The sequence below is a fragment of the Onthophagus taurus genome, chromosome 7, assembly GCF_036711975.1.
Source record: "Onthophagus taurus isolate NC chromosome 7, IU_Otau_3.0, whole genome shotgun sequence".
In the NCBI taxonomy this organism is placed as follows: Eukaryota; Metazoa; Arthropoda; class Insecta; order Coleoptera; family Scarabaeidae; genus Onthophagus; species Onthophagus taurus.
In genome coordinates, this window is record NC_091972.1 from 7,539,572 (window position 1) to 7,555,758 (window position 16,187).

A 16,187-nucleotide genomic window follows, 5' to 3' on the forward strand; every position below is an offset into this window, starting at 1 on the left:
TTGTTGCATTCTAAAAAGCTAAACACATTACCCAAATTTAGAACCATCAGTCTACATCACACTTTTACTATTAGCGTTTTATCTGATAAATTGAGAGTGTCTTAAAAGTATAAAAGACACATTTCTATAACTTTTATTCTAATGTATTATTAAATTGAAGATTCTTAAAAATCGACCTACTTTATATAAAGATGTTTTTGTTTAATGTGTGAGGTCCTCGGTAAATTTGTATCTAAAAAAGAACTAAGCGCTTACGACAACGATTTTATTGTTACCCGATGAGTGTTGGTCTGAGGGAGTTTTTACGACTTTGGTTGAGTTGGGGGGTGAACCTATCGAACCGTGTGGCTTTCCAAATCAGAGTAATAGTTCAGAAAGTCATAACGCGCGTGGAAAAGAGATTCGAAGCGTTCGTAAAACTAATGAGGGATATATTTAGGGCCGTAAAAAAAATTTAAAAGCTTCCACAAAAATTTCATAGTTTTAAAATATGAATATTAAATCTTAAAAAGAAAATAAAACATGTTTTTGATTTATTACACTTTGAGGCATAAAAATTATATTTCATGACACATTTTTTTTCCTTAAAAAAAGGTAAAATTTAATAGCGATAACATTCCTTTACTTTTATTTTTATTGTGTGTGTATGTGTATTGTCGCTGAGCAGCTGTGTCGTAATTAAAAAAAATAACAATCCCATAACAATAAAACCTAACGCAAAATCTTTAAGTGCTGATTACTTCAATAACATTCCAGTAACACTACTAACGGGATAATTTTCTATTGTTTAATCATTCTTAATATTTAAGAAGCATTTAAAAATTTGAAGTAAATTCATATTTTAAAATTTATAACTTTCAAACAAATTCCAATAAGGAAAGGATAATATATTAACTGGAATGATTTATATGAAACATTCTCATATTGTTATATGACACTAATGGACTACCAACATTTGCAAAAGATCAATTGATACATGTTTATCACGATTGTAACGGTTTACACAGCACTTGATTTATCTCAATTTAAAGTGACAGCTTATCCCAAAAGAAATGAGTATGCGATGTGATAAAATATTGTTGCCAGTTATACGATTGGAACAGACTATTTATCGTTTATCTACATTAAATGCAAGTTTACATTAAAGATTATATTGATATATTGTTATTTTAATTTTTATTTAAGTAATTTTAAATTTTGTTAAGGTGCTTTGCAATGTCACTTAAAACACATTCTATAATATTTTTAATGTTGTATAGGATGACATAAACCATAATTTTTGGATGTTTTCCAATTTTACTCAACATACACACTTTAAATCACCTTTTACTTTATTAATAGTTTGTTACAGGCAAGGTCCTTATCCATCAGCAGCAGGAATGTTCGTGTTTTATGTTCTGAATACAGATTTTCTAACTACTGTCTAACCCAGCGTTTTCCATAATTAGGTCCAAAAAGATATAAAATGGGTCGCGAATTTTCTCGTAAAATACAACAAAATAAAATTTATAATCACATATTCTATTTTTTACAGACGAGGTTAGTTTCAGTCGCCAAAAAGAATGATAATGATAATAAGCGCGTTCATTATTCGTGTATGAGCACTGACAATACCTAGACCATGTGCTTATTTTCATAACGTAGAATGTGGTATTTATGTTCCCAATTAAGTCAAGATAGCGTACCGTCCAGATGTTGTAGTATGTGGTAATCAGTTTTGGGTTGGTGTGGTATTAATTGTAACTCTTGGGCAGTAAGTGGTCTCGGTAATGAAGTGGAATCATAGATTCACCTCCCTAAATTTAGCCTAAATCGCTTGTGGCCAAGACGCTCCAATTTGTTGACCACTTTTCAGGGCATATGACAGTAATTGTAGACCCTCACCACACTCTACAATTTGAGTTAAGCCGAGATCGCTTGCGGCTGAGGAGCTGGTTTTAGTATGTGGTAATGAGTTTTGTTTTGGTACAGTTTTAATTGCAACGCCTCGGCCGTAAGCAACCTTGCTTTAATCATGCAGAGTCATAGACTGTTCACCTTAACTTTTGTCGAGGTCGCTTGCGGCCGAGGTGCACCATTTATTGACTAGCTTTTAGAACATATGACAGTAGCCCAGTAGGCTCTACGTTTTGAGTTAAACCGAGGTCGCTTGCGGTTAAGGCGCTGGTATTAGTATGTGGTAATCAGTTTTGGGTTGGTACGGAACTAGTTGCGATGCCTTAAACGTAAGCGGACTCAGTTTAATCACATAGAGTCATAGACTCTCCACCCTAAGTTTAGCCAAGGCCATTTACAGCCTCAATCTTTTGGTCAGTTCTCAGGTTATAAGACATTAATTATAGAGCATCGGCCGCAAGCGACCTCGACTTAATCAGACAAATTGCCACATTTTACCTTCTCATTTAAGCAGATTGGGAATGTTGAAATGGCATTAATTGCAACGTCCAAACCGCCAGCGTATATTTCTATGCAATCCTAAATTACAAACTTTTGTTAAAAAAACTTGGATACAACAGGTTTAGAAACTACAATATTATATGTTTTTGTCAAATTATTGAAGAGAAACTATTCACTGTTGAAGAAATTTCAGATACAAGTTATATAATACAAGATCATTTATCGAAATTGAAACAATAATTTCTTATTTATTTTTCTTCGCCTGATGATATCCGTTTTGCTAACACTTTTAAGATGTAAAACCTATGTTTTGTCTTCATTGGAAAAGAAAAATTAATTGACCGGTTTTGTGATAAAAAGTGTTGTGAGATACGGGTTCTACACTTAAAGAATCTCGTTGGGTAACTCAATTGATGCAAGATCAGCAAGAAGTAAGTCATCAAAAATATAATAAAACAGTGATGTAAATATGTAAATGAATAAGGGATTTATAATATCTCTTCAACAACTTCTTCTCCGCTTAATGAGAAAGTTATCTTGAACTTTCTTAAACCGCCTACGTTGTTTTTTTTCGTCATGATTTTTTTCGTCCAGATTTTTTTCGAGATGTTTCACGGTGGACTTTTAATGTACCCTGACACTTTAGTTCGCTTTCATTTAATTAAGGTTCCTTATCACTGACGTCTTTATGGTAAAACATGTATATAGGAAAACCTGTTGTATTCCGGACAGGTAATCGTTTTCAATTCTTCTCCATATTTAGTGACCCATGTTTAAAACTGTAATAAATCATCACCTAAAGGACATAAATTTTCTCGAATATATTGTCTTCTCTGCGGTAGGGTAATTGCACCATTATTCATAACGTGCTAAAATAAAGACTAAAAAAAAATCAATTTTAATTGATCAAATAAGATTTAAAAAGTAATAAATTTTTGATATTAAATACCAATTAATTTAAGCTTATTTCTATAGTAAAAGTAATTCAGTAATTTCAATTTTTTAAGAAATCTTAACTTTTAATATGAAGAGATGGAAGTCGTTAAAAAAAGAGTCGAATCAACGCTTAATATGAACAATGTCGGGTCGGTCTTTGAGTTCTTTCATCACCCGCAAAGCGTGTAACAAAAAAAAAATACAGAAAGAAAGCTGGAAAGACTTAAATGAATGGGAAACTATTCGGAATTAACGATGTCATTTACAGCTTGCAACTGACACCGGTCCGATCGTAAAACGAGCGGTTATCGTGTTTCCAAAAACCAAACAGCTATAAAGGAAGTCGAAAATATGACACGGTAAATAATAAAGGCGACAAAGAAGTTGATGCCGATCCCGGTTAATGAGATATATTAAAGAATAATAAAATAAATTAAATCAAATCATCAATTTTAATAATTACTATTTGTTTTTTGGTATTGTTGAAATATGACGTAATAAAAAATATAAAGGGGATTTAATTATATTTTTGGTATAAAATTGTTTTAGGTCGAGAACTATTTCCACCTCTGTGGGAAGTAATATTTACATGGTTGGCCTAACGCCAAGATACTATACCGGCTTCTGTTTTGTCGCCTTAAGTATTAGATTAGATCTGTTGGGTGAAGTTATCCCTCCTTCTCAAGTACGTCTTAAATATATTATAAGCAAACCGCCTTTGGGCACATAATAAATTATTTGATAAAGTGTACACGGAACCAAAAGGATCTTTGATAATATTTAAAATGAAAATGATTTACGAATATGTTTAAAAAACTCTTTCATAATATTCCTCCAGAGATTTCATTTTATTGGTCACACGATATTTTCGGAGTATTTCACCCAGTTTGAAGACGTTATGTCTGTTTTATAAGTTCGTCGGTTACAAAGCGACCATAAAATGACCACGTGTTGACTAGTTTATCACTCTTTCAAAAAATCGTTTTTCTTAAAACGTTAAAACATGATTTATGACATTCAACAACAACATTTACAAGTCTAAATTATGTAAAAGTTTTTTGACATTATTTTTGTTTTATTACCCAAACAATAAAAAAATTTTTCGGAGAAACCAATAAACTTATTCAGTTAAACTTAAAACGACTTCTTGGTGGTTCATTTGCATTCCCAAACAGACAATAATCCATCGAGAAATCATTATCAGCACTTAAAGCTAAAAAAAAATCAGCTAGTTACATCTAGGGGGAATCTGCTTAGATACATTTCTATTCTATTTCTGCTAAGAATGTTGTAAAGGAGTTGTTGAAGTTGATCATTTATTAATTTTTCATAATAAAGCACATTTTTGAATAAATTAACGGTGTAAAAGAACTATTTCTAAAATCAAATCTTGAAGTTGCAAGTTTCACATTTCTAGATGGGATTACCTAGCTAGACTAACTAAAAATCGCGTCCATGATCTTACAATAAGATAAGGACCAAACTTATAAATAAATGATTAATAATTAAAAGTGGAAAGCAACTTCTTATTAAATAATTTAAAATAGTCGAGTATCTATGATATATCTTGTTGTAAATCGGTTTGGAAACGTTTTAATTACAAGTATGTACCTGTTCAACACATTCATTCATTTATGTGTTATAGAAGAAGGTGTTACTTTTATGAGACTCATCTATCTCCTTAATTACTACAATATTTTCTGTAATAACATTTCTCTCCTAAACATAATATCAGGTAAGAAGTGTAATTTGAAAATCTGCATAATCAGAATTCTTGGTAATCCAAAAACATTATCACTAAAAACAAATGACACATTTTTGATATAATTGTTTGTCAATTTGCTTCATTGTTTATTTTATAAAAAAATCTCTTGCCTAAAATTGTAAACATGTTTAAATTTAATTGGTTAATTTTTGCCATTATAAGTTTAGTTAAGAACGTTATATTGTTTTAACATAAAACAAAAGCTCTACGAACGAAGTGAATCTGGCGTTGACAGACGCTATAATAGATCGCTAAAACACTTGCCCTGAATAACTTTGGTACATTGCGTGACACTTTCCTGAAAATAAAATAAAACTTATGCACAAGCCAAGTGTACCATAAAATGTTAAATGTTAATATAATGGAAAATCGGAAAAATATAACAGAAATATTTCATGATTGCCAAAAAAAATGTAATAAAGATGAACAAAATTAAAAAAAATGATTCTCTGGTTATTTACCCTAAAATTTATTTAACTTTATTTAACCTTGATGTTTCAGGATTGTGGTATAACAAAGCAGAATAGAAGAAAATTATGAAAAGTTATGGAGCAAATTAGATTCAAAAAAGGCCATGACGAGAATAAAATGAATCTATTGAAACCATGATTAACGTATGACTTCGTTATAAAATAAGCAGACAACAATAAACTATAAATAGTAAACTAATACAATAATCATACGTTAAAGTTATGCAAAGCTTTAGCTGTATTCAGTTTTAAATTATGCAAATCACAAAATAATCAAAACGTAGAAATAGGCGCCATTAAAACAGGATTTATAGCTCCAAAATGCACTTTGTACAACAGTTGACCTCGAAAACTTACTTATCACAGGATATTGAGAATAATTCTACCGCCAATACAGGTTGTAATCAAGAGATAAGTGTCACATCCAATCCTCAATTTATAGATGTCTTCGAAGATACAACTTGTATTTACACCACATACAACTTGTTCAAATGGTGCAACCCGGAGATGATATATTGATCACAATAATGACATATTCCACAACGATTTTTTGCCTATAAAACGCATTTTAATCAAAAAAGAATTTACTTTAACACAAATTTATTTTAAAAAGTTGGGTTGTGAATCTTTGGATGGTAATTTTTAGGATACAGAACGCCGTTTTCCTAATAAATGAATTGGGCGAGATTAACCAATACTGTGGTCTATCTGCTTTTCCAACTTAACTCCAATAGAATTGTGGAGATACATAAAGAGCAAAGAGATAAAAAAACTATACCTATCACAATGGAACTAAGTTATTACCTAGATTCCTGAAACAGTTAGAAATAAATGATGATTCAATTTTGATGCCAAATGACAAGAAACATTGAAAATATACAACAAACACAGAAAGATAGAATTGGTAATGAGTATCAAGAGCATCAGAAGTGCCAAAAAGGAGATGTAATAAAGACATGCAGCTCTGTTGCAGATTTCACATGACGCCATCAAGTACTATTGTTTTTAAATGAAATCGACTTCTTATTCGAAAACATAGGTCACATAATTTTATGGATATAAAAATATTAGAGTTAATTTATTAATTAATTTAGAACAAACATTTTGAAACCCCAATAAACTCATTAATTCTCGACTTAAAACAATTTCTTTGTGTTGCCATTATGAGAGTAACAAGAAACCGATTTCGATAAGATTGCAAGTCTTTCTTTCATTCATTGATTGATTTGACCCCGTCTATTAAAAGTATGCAACACAACGTGACTTTATTCAATTTAACGGCACTGAAAAGGATAACTTGGCCATTTAGGTGACCCTTAACTAACGCGTTCGCTAGGCGGTTATCTCGCCAGAACGAAAAACCAAAACTGATAAGGCAATCGCAAGAGTTATCGTATTAAGTGTAATTAAATACTTTTATGCAGTTTCCTTCATTCATGATTTACCCACGCAAATATATATAGACTCTCTGTTCAGACAAAACACAGAAGCTGTAATGTTATATATCCATTAAAACAAAACGTTTTTAGTTTGCGTTATCGTGAGTAATAACAATTTTCTTACGACTTGATTTGTAACACATTACGAGAATTGAATACAAATACTTCTTTGTTAAAAAGTTTTTAATTGGGAAGTGATTTTATAAAATAAAGTAAATTTTGCACTTTAATCACATTCCTTTTTCAAAAATTGTTTAAAAAGCGATAAGGTTGAATACTTGTTGATAAAAGAGTATAAAATATCAGTTTATAAGTAATGTGGTTATGTGAGAACGGAAATTGTAATCGTTTAAAAGATTTTGCTGAGAAAGCAACTTAAACGCTGACGACTGTTTACATTTTGTGGTGGCGTTAATGTTAACAAGGAGATGAATGATCGTCTCGGGCCGAATATTTAAACATTCCAACACGTAAATAAATATTGAATGAGTTAATTATTTAGAACGTTTTATTTATCAACTACGTCATTTACAAACTATATAAAATCGTACAAGATACATGTTTTTCTGTGAATATAAAGGGTCATTAAACGTGCTTTTATGATTAAATCAAGGTCCACCATCACCTATAATTCTTATTGTCAAAGGTTGACGTTCGAAAAAATATAGTTGGTTTTATGAAAAAGATTAATTTACATCAATGTTGCTAAAACGTGTTTGTTTTTTGATGCATTAACGTTGGTATTTTTTCCTTTAGAGATAAAGCCGCAGATAAAATAAACCGACTTGATGAATGATTCCATCTTATACACTCCCCATCCTCTTTCTCGTATTTTCAACTTTTTAATCAACGTGATGATTTAAACAGAAATAAAACTGTTTATTTAAAAAATATAGTTAATTAAGTATTCTTAAAAAGAAATTGAAGAACACCTCTCAACTACTACCACGTACAAGCTATAATATGGACAACAACAGCAAAAGAGACGAATACTGATTGGTGAAGTACGGTGTTCGAGACGTTGGAAACTATGAAACTAATTTAAAATCGCGCCGTATATTAAGTAATAAACGTCAATACAAGCGATGGTCGTCTGTTTTGCATTTTAGCACGCCGGCACCGATGCAAAATGTTGATACCGTGGTACGTTGAGGGTCGCGCAACAATGGATTCATACGGGCAAAGTCGTAAAACGCTTCAATGTTATGTGCGCGAATATAAAACGGTCGTGATGGATCTCTCTCTTCATACTGCGAAATATTTCCCTATCAGTTTTGCCAGGTTTTACGTTTAATAAATATTATTATTATTATACCTATATGTTAAAACTGAAAAACATATTTTGAATCGTGTGAACTTTTGGTGTTAATAAAAGAAAGAAACGTGATTCGAGTAACTAATAACTTGAACGTTTCAAGTAGATTTCTAAGAAATTTCTGTTATACCTTGTTAACGGTCACTAGGATAGTTGATGAAGCTAACCACAAACACGTACTGCGGTAAGATAAAGATTATTAAAAAAAATAAAAAAAAAAACAATACATGAAAAAAATAGAAACATAGAGAAAACAGGAAGTTAGGAGTAAACAAAAAATGAAATCTTTTTAGAGATAAATTTATTTTGTACGGCGGCGCGCATCGTCTCGCGGTATGGTATAAGTGCTATAAACGCTCAAGTGCGTTAAAGATGTTTTACGAGCAGTAAAGAGCATTTACACATCGAGCAAAATAAAACGTATCCATCGTGTGGGTGGTGTGTGTGTCCGTATAATAATTTATAAATAGAACACGCAAAACCGACGAACGAACGAAGGGACATTAATACATGCGGTATTTTGTTTAATGTCGAATAGACGCGACTGGACGCCAGTTAAAATGTTACTGCCCAATAAAAGACGGAATTTAATAACAAAATTTTCTTTGCTATAATTTGTCGTCAATATAACTGGACCTCAGCTGAAGTACTCGCAAGATTATAGGAAAATTACGTTAAAAAGCTAACCTTTACTATTATGAAAGACATGCTAATTGTTTAAGATAAGTCTAAAATTATCCATAACACCAGACCAGACTACTCGGTTACGTTTGCCGTTATATTTAGCAAGTTTTTAATGAGTACGTTACTAATACTTATGCCAATATTGAATTTGATGAATAAATATATTAATTATATACGTAAAAAGGTGTTATTTATATAATTATATATAAAAATCAACTCATTAGTAATAAATCATCAAAAACACTACCAATTCGAGACTTTCCAGTCTAATTTTTGTCTGTTAATGCCCTCGGAGAAGAATTATTGAACAATGGTATATTAAAACCTTAACAGGATAAGGAGCAGAAATGGTAAATGAAATAGAGAAATGCAAGATACAGTTTATAAGTAATAGCGAAATCAAAAGAAAGAGACAATGATTAAATGCTTTTGACAGAGGATACTATTTGAGATACATAAGTAGGTGTGAGAGGGAAACAAGCGAGGCTGTAGAAGCTAAGCAAACCAACTTGGAGCCCATAAATTCAACACTTCTAACACTATCTCGAGTTAGAAGACAGGACGGTATACCAAAATGTTTAAAAAAGCGTCTAATTCGAAAACACGTCGATTTTTATATTTTGTTAAAATAAATAATTTAGCATAAAAAATTGTTTATGACTTTTAGTTTGTCCGAAAAATGGGTCAACTTGTTTTTTTTTAATTGAACACCCTATATCATTTTCTAATAGAGCTAAAAAATACGTATCTAATGATATCTGGCAATCAAATATTGGTTTATTAGTTATTATGATATTAGTTAATAAATGCGACGCTTAATAAGTGCAACTTTTAAAGCATGTCTCCTCTCTTAGATTTATGCATGCCTCTGCTTATTGAAATAAGTACTGCGAGCAGATATGCAAGATGCAGAATCCACTATAGTAAAAGACCACTGGACAGACACCCACATAGTGGCAAGATAGATCAAGAGATAGGCAACAGAATAGCAAAAGCAACTAGTGTCTGTTATATGATAAATAATACCCTGATATGTAAAAAAGGAGTAAGCACTCATACGGGTCGTATACTTGGACAAAGTATCTGCGATAAATAGTAGGAAAAGCCAGAAGAGACAAAGTAGGAAATAAGAGCATCGGAGAAGAACTAAGCTTGAGTACTCTACTAGAGGAGATAGAAAAGAAACAATTAACTACCGTGATATGGCCACCTGGTTCGAATGGATAAAGAAGGAATATGATGTTCTATATGAAAACAGAAGAAAAAAGATGACCCGGTAGACCAAGAATGTTGTAATAGTGGAAGTGATGTTAAAAAAGGGAAAAAGTATCGAAATGCAAAGAATAAATATCCTTCACATCATCGATCCACCTCTTTTGCGCTATTCCTGCACCTCTTCTAGTTTTTCATGGTGTCCAAACGGTTATTTTTTGTGTCTGTTTTTCTGTTTTCTTGTCAAATACCCCACCCATTACCACTTAAGCCTTGCTATTCGAATCATAACATCTGTTACTTGTGTTCTTCTGCGAACTACTTGAAATCGTGCCTCTCAGAGTGACTCATAACATTACTTGTTCCCTCGCTTTTTGGGTTACACTAACAAGGGAAGTAACACAACTGTAGCTGATTTTGATGAAATTTGGTGCAACTATAGAATGGACGAAAATAAGGTTTACCGAAATAAGGTTATAAGTGCTATCAAAATTTGGTAAATTGAAACTGATATTCATTTTTAATAAGCGTTCATTTGATATATCATACATATACAACAGGGTGAAAAGGGCGAACTACCCTTATCTTTTCGGGTTTATTTAAAAACCACCCTATCGCTTTTGATGGCGTTAAATATGGGGGCTTTTACCGCACTTATAAAGAAATACGTAAACCTTATTTTGGTCCATTCTATGACTGTACCAAATTTCATCAAAATCGGCGTGCCACAGTTGTGTTACTTCATTTACTTGTAAGTTATTCTGCAGTTTTCCTTGTCAAGGCCATGATTTTAAGTCCGTATGTATTATGTGATGGTCATGTAATGCTTATAAAACTGTTATTTTAAGCTTTGAATTAATCTTATAATAAAATAAACAATTATAAATCTAGAAGTAGTAAGTTTACAAAAAATAAGGTGATACTTTAATACTCTCGCTTGTAATGTAAATAGGCAAATTATATAAAGAAAAAAAATATTTTTTTAATCGACGTTATTAACGAAACAGCTTAATCTGTAAAATACTATAAACAGTTAAATCAAATTGCTGTCATTACATTAAATAATTAATGTTTACTGCATTAGATAATTAAATTATATCTTTCATTTGTAAATCTCAAAGTTGTCTAGTAAATATCTGTGAGTTTCGATTAATCGTAAACTGTTCGATAGGAATTAAATAAAAAAAATTGTGAAATAATATTTTAACTATGCAACATTAATGATAAAAAATTTCTGATAAAATAATCTTCAATTGTAATTTTAAAGATATGATTCGAATTCGATGTTGTAAAACAAAATGTGTACCTTCAATTCCAAAAAAATTTATAAAACAAAAGCTTAACCATCGATACACGATGGTGCGATCGAAAAATACCACTTATAAATCTCGTGAATGTGCCTTAAGCGGTATTTCATTCCTCGGATTCTTTCAATTATTACTTAGGGTACTACAACTCCTTATTATGCATCAACATAATGCGGTGTTCGAAACAAACTCTCATTACTGAAAATATTTTCGTGCAACGAACATGTATGTTAAGAAATTGTTATGTAATTTAAAATCTATCGAACCATAGAATATTCCATAAACTATTTTTATTCGCGACTTTGAATTTTTTTAAATTAAACAATGTAATCTCGTAAATGTAGTTGTTAAATTTTTTCCTCTTCCTCAGGTAGAATTCAAAAGAAATTTATTTACTCAGTTTGTATTAAAAAGGACTAAGGGGAAATTTAAGTTGGATGCAATAATTCGTAATGAAAGAAAGAAGCTCCCTCTTAGTTCATTTCGTACTGTAAATAAATCGTTTTTAATATTTCTTAAATTACATTGTTAATTAACTGGAAAGTTTTAAATGAGTAAAAAATCTTTTCTAACAATAAGAGACTTTAATATAAGATTTTTAAAATTGGGATAGTATTTAGTACATTTATGTTATTTAGTTTGTTACGACAAAATTGATAGGAACACAAGGAAAAGATTGTTTTGTAATAAACTGCAGATTAATTTTATCTTAATTTAGGAAATTAGGGATTCCATTTTATAAAAAGAGAAATAATCTTTGAACTTTGTTATCAATTGTAAAAAATATATAGATAAGACAACACGTTGTGCTAATTTTATCTAAAGAGGTCGTGCGATTTAGATTTAATGTAATCAGTGCGTCAAGTGTGGATGTTTTGTTTATTTATTTGTTTCTACTCCATTTAATTTCGATTTTTTAGTTATGATCGATACAGTTTAATTTTTTTAAATTTAATTTTCTCTTTTTGTTGTTGGTTATTACTCAATATCCGTGAACATAATAGCTTACGTTTTCATCGAAGTAAATGTACTGTATCCAAGCAAGGTATTTTCATTGGTTTCTTTAGTCGATACTCATTAAGAGAAAAAAAATTGGTTATTTATTGTTTCCCAAAAAAAGGGGTATTTTTAGTTAATACATTTCTAATGTAAGAAAAATAACAAGGTTCGTCACTCGAAAAGATTTAAAAAGAAAAAGTAAAAATAATCATAGAGAATTCTTAAAATTTCGGTAAATAATGACCACTGTCCGTTTCTTAATAACCAACTTGCGAAGGGGACTCTCTCCTTGTTGCTTAGGGATTCGCGCAAGGTTAAAGACGCTCAGCGAGACACATTTTTGGTGTCTCACTGAAAAAAGATCTGATTTGCATGAGCGTCTGGCGATCGTCTCACGGCTATAACTGGATTTCCACAGTCTGGTTTAGTGATGGACGTTTTTTTGGAACGGTTCATTGCATAAAGTATCATCCGGATCAACGCGCCCGAAACCTCGAATGAACGGTTTATAAAGTTTAATTCCCTGTATCTGACCAGTTCTCTGACCAGAACTGGGCGTCGCTCATTTTCTTTTTTTTAAAGTAAGGTTGAAGCTCCCACCCGAAATTTATAACTTATTTTCGATTATATTTTATACCTACCACGTGGATGATACCTGGGTATAAAATTTATTTCCAAAACAAAATTGAATTTAGAAAGGAATAATTGATTCGCTATGTAAAATATTTTAATAGTCAAATAATTTAAAAAATTTTATTAATAAATTATCTTAATTTTATTTATAGAATTATAATCAACATCATGGGATTAATTATATTTTGATAATACAAAAATACAACTTTTTTTAGTCTTGATAATTTGTTTTTGATATTATTATTTATCGTATAATTAACAAAGCTTATTATAATTTATATTTATCTTTCTTCATTGAACTACAGATTGACCTGACTATTTGCCATTTGTCTTATTTTGGGAGTACAACAAATAATTCAAATTGTTTATTGCTGGAAAAGTTCACTATTCTAAATGCTCCGCTGTGAAGAAACAAGAACATACGTGTTAACATACAACTAAAAAGTGTTCGGACGCTGAGCTTGTGCCGTGAACATCTCTTAGCAACAAGAACGTCGGAAGAGGGGGAACTGAGAAAGACAGGTGCTCCTCCTCCTCAATTAAATAAAATAAATTTTTAAAGAGTTATTAAATAAAAAATGACAAAATCATGTTTCATAATATATGCGCAGGACTTCAGGATGTGATAGCTTGTCCAAAAATTTGGAAAAAAGTTTCTATCAACTTACCCTCTAAAACGCACCATTTTCAAGATTTTCCGTCAATTTTTTGCGACGGAAAAACTTTTTTTTTATTAAATTGCAACCACCCTGTATCTCGACAATGGTGCATTTTAGAGGGTAAGTTGATAAAAACTTTTTCAAATTTTTGGACAAGCTATCACATCCTGAAGTCCTGCGCATATATTATAAAACACCCTGCATATAAATTGATTGGTATAGTTCAGATATGTTGCTGTTAATGATGGATATACGATATTGCTTTACGAAAGCAAGGCTAAACGACAGTAGAAAATTACTCTATCAATAAAGATTAGCACAGAAAATGCAATAAGCAATGAAAATGACGTAGACACAACATACAACAGGTTGCAATTAAATATAATAGAAGCAATGGAAATGAGAAAGACTTTCAAAAATGGAAGAGGGAACATAGAAGCATGGTTTACACTGAAGGTGAAGTCATAAGCAGCTGAGAACACAACAGCATACATTCAATAGAGAAATCAGACAATCACAGAGAAATAGTGAAATAAACTAAGTAAACTAAGCACATTTTATGTGCTTCATAGATCTCAACTACACAAATATTCAACATGGTCATTTCATCTCAAAAAACACCACTCTTATCTAGAGAACCAAAAGGATGCAAGCAAAAAACAAAACATACAGCAACAATTGTATCGGGGTACATACTATGGAGAAGCAAACATATGAGCATCAATAGTAAAGTTATAAGAGACAAACATGCATCATGAATATGTCGTAAAAACAAGCAGAAAATTTCATTTCCAACTTTTAAGACTACTGAAATGAGAACGCTGAAAGCCATAACCGGATATACTTTAAAAGATAGACAACGCAGCGAAGACATCAGAAACACATATGGCATTGGGGACATTGTTAGATGTGTCGAAGAAGATAAACCAGTTACGTTAAGACATCTGGGAAGATCATAGAAACACTGGAAGGAAAGCTGCAAATCAGCGTTCCGAGATGGAGCATAATGAGGAAAATTGATATGCGTGTGCTTATAAAATATTTTGCTTCTAGGTGGTACTAAGAATCAAGTGTTAATGAGGCAACCATAAGCTTGCGACTTGTTTTAATTTGTAGTAGATAAAAATTTCGATCGAAAGCACACAACAACCAGCATTGGTACCTGAAAATCGGACATATGTCGAAATGTGATTGTGGATCGTTATGTTTATGTGTGGAAAGCGTGCAATAGCTACAATTCCTGCTCACACGCTTTTTTTTTGACTTGGATCATTTCATCAACGTCAGGTAGGGTTATATGCCTTCTATATAGTGATGCCACCTCTTCGGGTTTGACCCAAAGAAAAACAGTTTCTACCATTCAAATTTGTGAAACCGTTTTTTTTTGGTCGTCATTAAATCTCCGGGTGAGGTTGCTTTGAAAGGTGCCATCAAGGATACACATTTCTTTTTATGTCGTATATCTGTTTTATCTCCCTTGTGTTGTATTTAACCACTGCAGACATGTCTGCAATAGAAATGCTGCGTCTTGTAGCTGATGGATGTGGAGGCCAAAACAAGAATTCGCACGTGGTAGATACAAACTTACAGAATACACTGCGGAGTGAAAGCCCTGAGTTTTTATAACACTAATGAACGGTTACATCCATTAGAACTTTTTAGAACCTCATTAATTACCAAAAACATTAACATCCACATATTTCATCAGAATTTTTAAAATTAAATAATACTTCTTATTTACTAAAACAAAAGTAAATTAAAAAAGGGGTGAATTGGAAATGTTGTTCTTCATTTTATTCTTGTTATGCAAGTTCTTTAGTTACACCGAGCTTATACTGAGTTTCCTTAGTCATTTTACTATAGCTACATTCATTGGTCCGTAGAAGGAGGTTATAAAAGCTCCTAAATAATAATTAAAAAGCGACATGTTTTATTGTTTAGTCGGAACGGGTTGAGAGTTGTTTTTACAACAAAGTCACGTAGTGTATTAATTGCCTCGCTGCTGTTTCACGTTTGTTTACAGAACTGATAAAATTGTTAGCGTATCGACTTACTCTACCGTGCGAACCTTTTACAGCGTTCACTGTAACTGAGATTTTTTTTAGAAAACACCCTCTTTAACACGTACCGTAAAAATACACGTTGAAGAATATAAATTTAATAAACCGACTTGAACCACGCCTTGTGAAATTTATAACTGTAACTGATTTGATAATTACACACATTTATATTAATGGGACAAGTTTTTCTGTCCACATAAAATATATCATGTTGAATAAATTATAAGAAAACAGTAATTCCAAAAAGTTAACAAAACTTCAAACAAAGTTTATCTAGTTTCACAAACTATCATCGAGGAGGGTCTTTTCTA

General features: G+C 31.5%; 1 protein-coding gene across 4 annotated transcripts in view; it reads right to left on the reverse strand.

Moving 5' to 3' along the window:
* The window catches only part of LOC111422761 (doublesex- and mab-3-related transcription factor DM-W), a 90,236-nt gene that overhangs the window by 57,943 nt on the left and 16,106 nt on the right, over positions 1-16,187 (reverse strand). The gene's annotated exons all lie outside the window — the stretch shown is intronic.